General features: G+C 38.0%; 1 long non-coding RNA gene across 1 annotated transcript; it reads left to right on the forward strand.

Moving 5' to 3' along the window:
- Window positions 1-268: 268 nt before the first annotated feature.
- LOC126784014 (uncharacterized) lies at window positions 269-1,066 on the forward strand. Its single transcript, XR_007670904.1, has 2 exons — window positions 269-480; window positions 650-1,066. It is a non-coding gene; the product is annotated as an uncharacterized LOC126784014 (long non-coding RNA).
- Window positions 1,067-6,031: the final 4,965 nt, after the last annotated feature.

Below are 6,031 nucleotides of genomic sequence, written 5' to 3' on the forward strand. Positions count from 1 at the left end.
TCTCATGTCTAGATGCTTGATTTCTAACAAGCATGATATAGTGTAAAAATACTTCAAAATCCAACAAAATCAACTAATAAATGAAATCATTCAAAATCAATCTATTTTTGAATAACACCAGAATTTTTGAAATCTTAATTGAATACCTTGAAATTTTAATGAATTGTTTAAAATCTTAATTGAATACTACAAGATTTCAAAAGATTCTTAAAATACAAGAAAATCCTATTGAATTCTAGTTGAATAGACCGCCAAAAATCCATTCTGAAGCATTTTTCACCAAACAGAACGAGTCTTTTGACTCGGCCTCCTCCCTTCGCGACTCAACAACGGCGCGCCAACCCGACGATCTTCCTCCGCCGTCGTCGCCGATCTGACCAATGCAGAACCTCCGTCTGGAACTCCTCGGCGTCGGCTGCATCTTCACAGCTCCAGTTTTTCCGATCAGCTGCAGTGGAAGGAGAAATCACAGTGAACGGTGTCGAGCTTCAAGGTGGCACCTGCGTTTCTAGCCACCAATTCGATATCTTTTGGTACAAATCTTCATCTCCTCGTCGTGCTAAGCAATTTTTTATAATTGGTTTTGGGATTTGATCGAGTTTTGACAATTCCAATTTCTGGGCTCATGTTCATCATTGTTCTTCGACAGAATCGGCCTCCCTGGCTTCTCTTGGCTCGATTCTTGTCTTCTTGGCGTTTGTGATTGATGAAGGAGAAGTCAGCAGCGAGTTCTTGCCTATCTGTGTTCATTGAGGAAACTTCTGCTAATTTGGATTCAAATAAACGTGAAGCCGGTTTGAAGGAACTGAGGACTGCCAGTTTGGAGATATCAATTCTTTGTTGAGGCTAAATTGTAGAAAGGAGCAATTCTGCCTTTCAAGGTAAATTGCAGCCTTGAATTCCAGTGAATTTAATTGTATGGCTGCTGTGATTATTGTTCTTGTATTGGGAATTCCCTATGTACTGTGAAGTTTGGTTGTGTCTCTGTAATTGGATTTAGTACCATATTATGAATTAGTTCAGTTCCTCGAATTGATTGAACTGAAACTATGAGTTGATTTCAGTTTCTCATTGAACAGTGAACTGTGAGTTGGAATATTGATTTTTGTCAAGTTCATTTGGTATAATTATGGTGAGCTGAAGGTGCACGTTCTTAGTCTTATAGTGGGTTCTTTACTTGTGTGTTTTGCTTAATAACAAAGGGAGTGGAGGGGATGAAGTAATTAGGTTGGTATGTGTGGTGGAAGAATTAATATAAGAATATATATTCAGCCAATATTGTTGCTGTGTGGAAATATGGGCATGAGATGGAGATATGATTTCATCTTGGAACCATGCTAGTAGTGTAATGGGTGGCCTTAGCAATTGAGTGCACCTATTACAATCTTTTATACTAAAGAAAGAAATCTGCACAGATGGATCTTGTATATATAGATGCATTCGGTATTGAATTCTTGAGTCCTTATGCTCTGGGTAGAATTGAAATGGGTGTCCATAGTAATTTTATTTAATTACTATGTGACCAAGTTTGATGATAAAAATGATTATGAGTACTGATCGATATTGTATTATCGAATGGTATTCGTTGAAAGCGTGTTTCGCTTTGTTTTGGTAAATGATGGTCAATTCTCGAATCAGACGATTTATTAGTTGTCGTAATTATATATGACTGTTATGTCGGACTAGGGACTCCAGTTACCAGGTGAGCGAAAGTGGAAAGCTTATGACTCGCAGAGTACGCGAGGGAAAGCATTGGAATCCAGGTAGGGATTCAGTATTTTCCAGGGGCTCACATTAGTCTTCTATTTTATCTTGTTTTTCAACTGAAAAAGAAATACCACTGGAAATTTTTCCAAGTTCATCTTCTCCTTTCTCAGTTCATATTTCAACATGATATCAGAGCAGACTTCTGATTAGGACCTGCTTTTGCACTCCATTCTCATTCTTTATTACATTATCTTCTTGTTGTTTCACTCTAGTAAGCCATGACTGGAGGTGATGTCGTTGACAAGGATTATGCTTCAGGTTTTGCACCATATGCAGCTAGAGTAAATGATTCTAATACCAACCTTCGATTTACTACAACTCTTCTTAATGAGTTCAACTACTTATCTTGGTCAAGAGACATCAAGCATGCTCTTGGAGAAAAAAGACTGTTTGGCTTCATTGATGGCTCAGTCACAATTCCCTCCACCACAGCTGTTGAGTATAATATGGTTCGCTCATGATCACATTTTAGTGGCTTGGATATTAAATTCCATGAAACCAAAGATGCGTGAGATCTTTGGTTATGCTGATTTTTCTCTGCAACTATATAAAGAAGTCAAAGACCTCTATGGTGAATTAAACAATGCTACACGTATCTTTAAGCTCAAGAAAGAGATGGTTCAACTGCCTCAAGGTAATTCTAATTTTGTTCAATATCTTGGTAGTTTGAAAACTTTGTGGAATGTGCTAAATCAGTATCATCCATTTACTACTGATAGAAAGATTTTACTAAAGAGGGCTGAAGAGGATCAAAATTTCTTGTTACATGCAAATTTAAGTTATGAATATGATGATGTGAAGAATCACTTGCTTATGTCATTCGAGCTTCCCTCTCTACAAACAATGTGTTGTACTATACAAAGAAAATAGACAAGAAGGAAGGTGATGAGAGCTGATGTATGAGTGGTTGAACAAGGTAATGAAGTAAGGGCCTTTGTTAGTTCAAGCTCAAATGCTAGATCATACAAGGGAAGAAAGTGAAGGTAAGGTAACGTTGTGATTCTTGCTCAAAAACCAGACCGAACGCGTTCGACTAGATCTTAAATGTACTCATTGCATTTCCATTTGTAGATTTGGTATAGGTCATGAGGAGAAAACTTGTTGGATTTTGCATCTTGAGTTAAAGCCAAAATTCAATAATTAATCCAAGGGTCAGAAGGGAAAGAAGGTGAATCCAACTGCTAGAGCCAATGTGGCTGAGGGAGATTGCTCAGAAGCTATGATGAACTTCACTACAACTCCCATTACTCTCATAAATGAGTTTGCAACTTTCTTACAGCTGAAGCAAGATAATGCTAATCTTGAGGATGCTACAGCAATGCTAGACAAATGAAGAAGGTAACACAAAGAAATAGTTTGAATATGAATGATGTATTGAACTTCTATTTTTTACAACTGAATCATATGAACAACTACAAGGGATACAACTATATATAAACTAGCAAAGTAAATAGCACTAAGAAAAGAAACTACACTAAGTAAGTACTAGCTAAGAAAAGATAGCACTAACAATAGCACTAAGAAAAGAAACTGCTGCACTAAGTAAGCACTAAGAAAAGATAGCACTAACAATAACACTAACAATAGCACTAAGTAGACAGCACTAACAATACTCCCCCTCAAGCTGGATCGAGAGAATCTTTCGAACTAAGCTTGAACAATAGACGATGGAACTGAGCAGTAGGCAACACTTTGGTGAACACATCGGCCAGTTGATCAGAAGAACGCACAAACGAAGTGGTCAGAATTTTGTTTTGGACTTGATTTCGAATGAAATGACAATCCACTTCGATGTGCTTGGTACGTTCATGAAAGACAGGATTCGCAGCTATGTGCATTGTTGCTTGATTGTCACAGTGTAAAGTGATAGGATTCTTGCACTTGACACCAAGATCTTGAAGAAGAGCCTTTAGCCATATCAATTCACATGCAGTAGAGGTCATTGCCCTATACTCAGCTTCTGCACTTGATCTTGCCACCACTGACTATTTTTTACTCTTTCATGTGACTAAGTTTCCACCTACAAATGTGCAGAAACCAGTTGTAGCCTTTCGATCCGAGTCAAAAAAAACATTCCAAGACAAAATGACCATTATTTTCATAAACACTCCCTTAGTCATTGTGCCCTTGAGATACCTCAGAATTCGTTTGACCAAATGCATGTGTGTAGATGTAGGAGCATGCATGAACTGACTCACCAAGCTAACATCATATGAAATATATGGTCGTGTAATTGTGAGGTATATGAGTTTACCAACCAATCTTTGATATTCTAGGATATGAGGGAGACGATCACCTGATGCTTCAATATCAAATTTGCTTGGAAGAGGGGTAGGAGTTGAACTGCTATCCTTCATGTTAGCTTCTTCCAGTAGCTCAACAATATATTTCCTCTGATTGAGAAACAAGCCAAAGGGTGACTGATCCATTTCAATTCCTAAAAAGTACCTCAGTGCACCAAGATCTTTAATGGCAAACTTGGTATGCAAGGTACCTTTAAGAGACTGAATTTCTTCATTGTTGTCACCAGTGATAATTAAATCATCCACATAGACGAGAACAATGAGTCTTCCAAAAGTACAAGTTCTGATAAACATAGATGAATCAGCCATGCTCTTTTTAAAACCACATTCAAGAAGCACAGAGCTGAGCTTAGAATACCAAGCTCTTGAGGATTGTTTAAGACCATATATAGCCTTATGCAATTTGCACACAACCCCAGCTTCATTGGCTTGAGGATGCCCTGGAGGCAAGCACATATACACATCTTCTTCTAATTCTCCATGCAGAAATGCATTCTTAACATCCATTTGAAACAAGGACCAACCAGAATTGACAGCCACAAATAACAATACATGAACAGTGTTCAATTTAGCAACTGGTGCAAATGTTTCCTTATAATCAACTCCAAACGTTTGAGTAAAACCACGAGCTACTAACCTTGCCTTGTGTCTCTCAATTCTACCATCTGAATGAAACTTGATTTTGTAGATCCATCTGGCTCCAACTACCTTGTGGCCTTTTGGCAATTGAACAATGCTCCAAGTATTATTTTCATGGACTGCTCGAAGTTCATCTTACATAGCCTTTCTCCACACTGGTGACTGATTGGCCTCTTCAAATGATCTAGGCTCAGTGGTGTCACACAAACTGTTAAGAAAAACTGAATGGAGAGCTGACACATTGTCTAGAGTAGCAATATTACCAAGAGTATGTAGAGAAGTGGGAGTTTCAAAACCAAATCTCACATTTGGTTTCCTAGTTCGACTAGGATACCTTCTTTCTGGTGGATCTGCAACATTGTTCTCGACATCAGGCTCAGTGACTGCAACTGGATCAGGTTCAACATCTTCAGGTTAATTAACTATAACATCCTCGATGACCTCATCAACATCATCAACAGCTGAAGAGGGTTGATCAATGCAGTGATCATCATTTGGAGCTACAGTGTGAGGGCATGAACCTCACTATATATAACTGGCTGAGGAGCTGCAGATTGAAATAGCTCCCCCTGAAGATCATTATCTTTAGCATGATAGAATGGTAGTGTTTCATCAAATCTCACATCTCTGGAGACAAACAACTTCCTTGATTGAGAATCATAACACCTGTATCCCTTCTGTGATGAGGAGTAACCAAGAAAAACACACTTGATGGCTCTTAGATCTAGCTTGTCTTGATTCTTGGCATGAGTGTGAACATAACACACACAACCAACGACTTTGAGATGATCAATGATTATTTTTCTTCCTTTGAGAACCTCAAATGGTGATTGGAAGTTAAGAACTCGACTAGGAAGTCGATTAATGAGATATGCAGCTGTGTAAATTGCTTGAGACCAATATTTCTTAGGAACATGAGCATGAAGCATAAGAGCTCTAGTCTTCTCCAACAAATCTCGATTTTTTCTTTCTGAAAACCATTTTGTTGAGGTGTACCTACACAACTTGTTTGATGGAGAATGCCTTATGAACTTAAGTAATTTTGCATGACTTTGGATGTGTATTCAGTCCCATTGTCGGATCTTAATATGCAAATATTTGAAAAAAATGAGTTTTGACCAGATTATGAAAGTCTTGGAAAGATTGAAACACTTCACTCTTTGATTTTAGGAGATACAAAAACGTAGTTCTTGTAAAATCATCAATAAAAGTTACATAAAATCGATAGCCATCAAAACACTCTACTCTTGCAGGTCCCCAAACATCCGTGTGAACTAACTCAAAAGCTCGAGATGTTTTTGAACTAGAACTAGGAAAAGGCA

This window comes from Argentina anserina, chromosome 1 (genome assembly GCF_933775445.1).
Source record: "Argentina anserina chromosome 1, drPotAnse1.1, whole genome shotgun sequence".
Taxonomy (NCBI): Eukaryota; Viridiplantae; Streptophyta; class Magnoliopsida; order Rosales; family Rosaceae; genus Argentina; species Argentina anserina.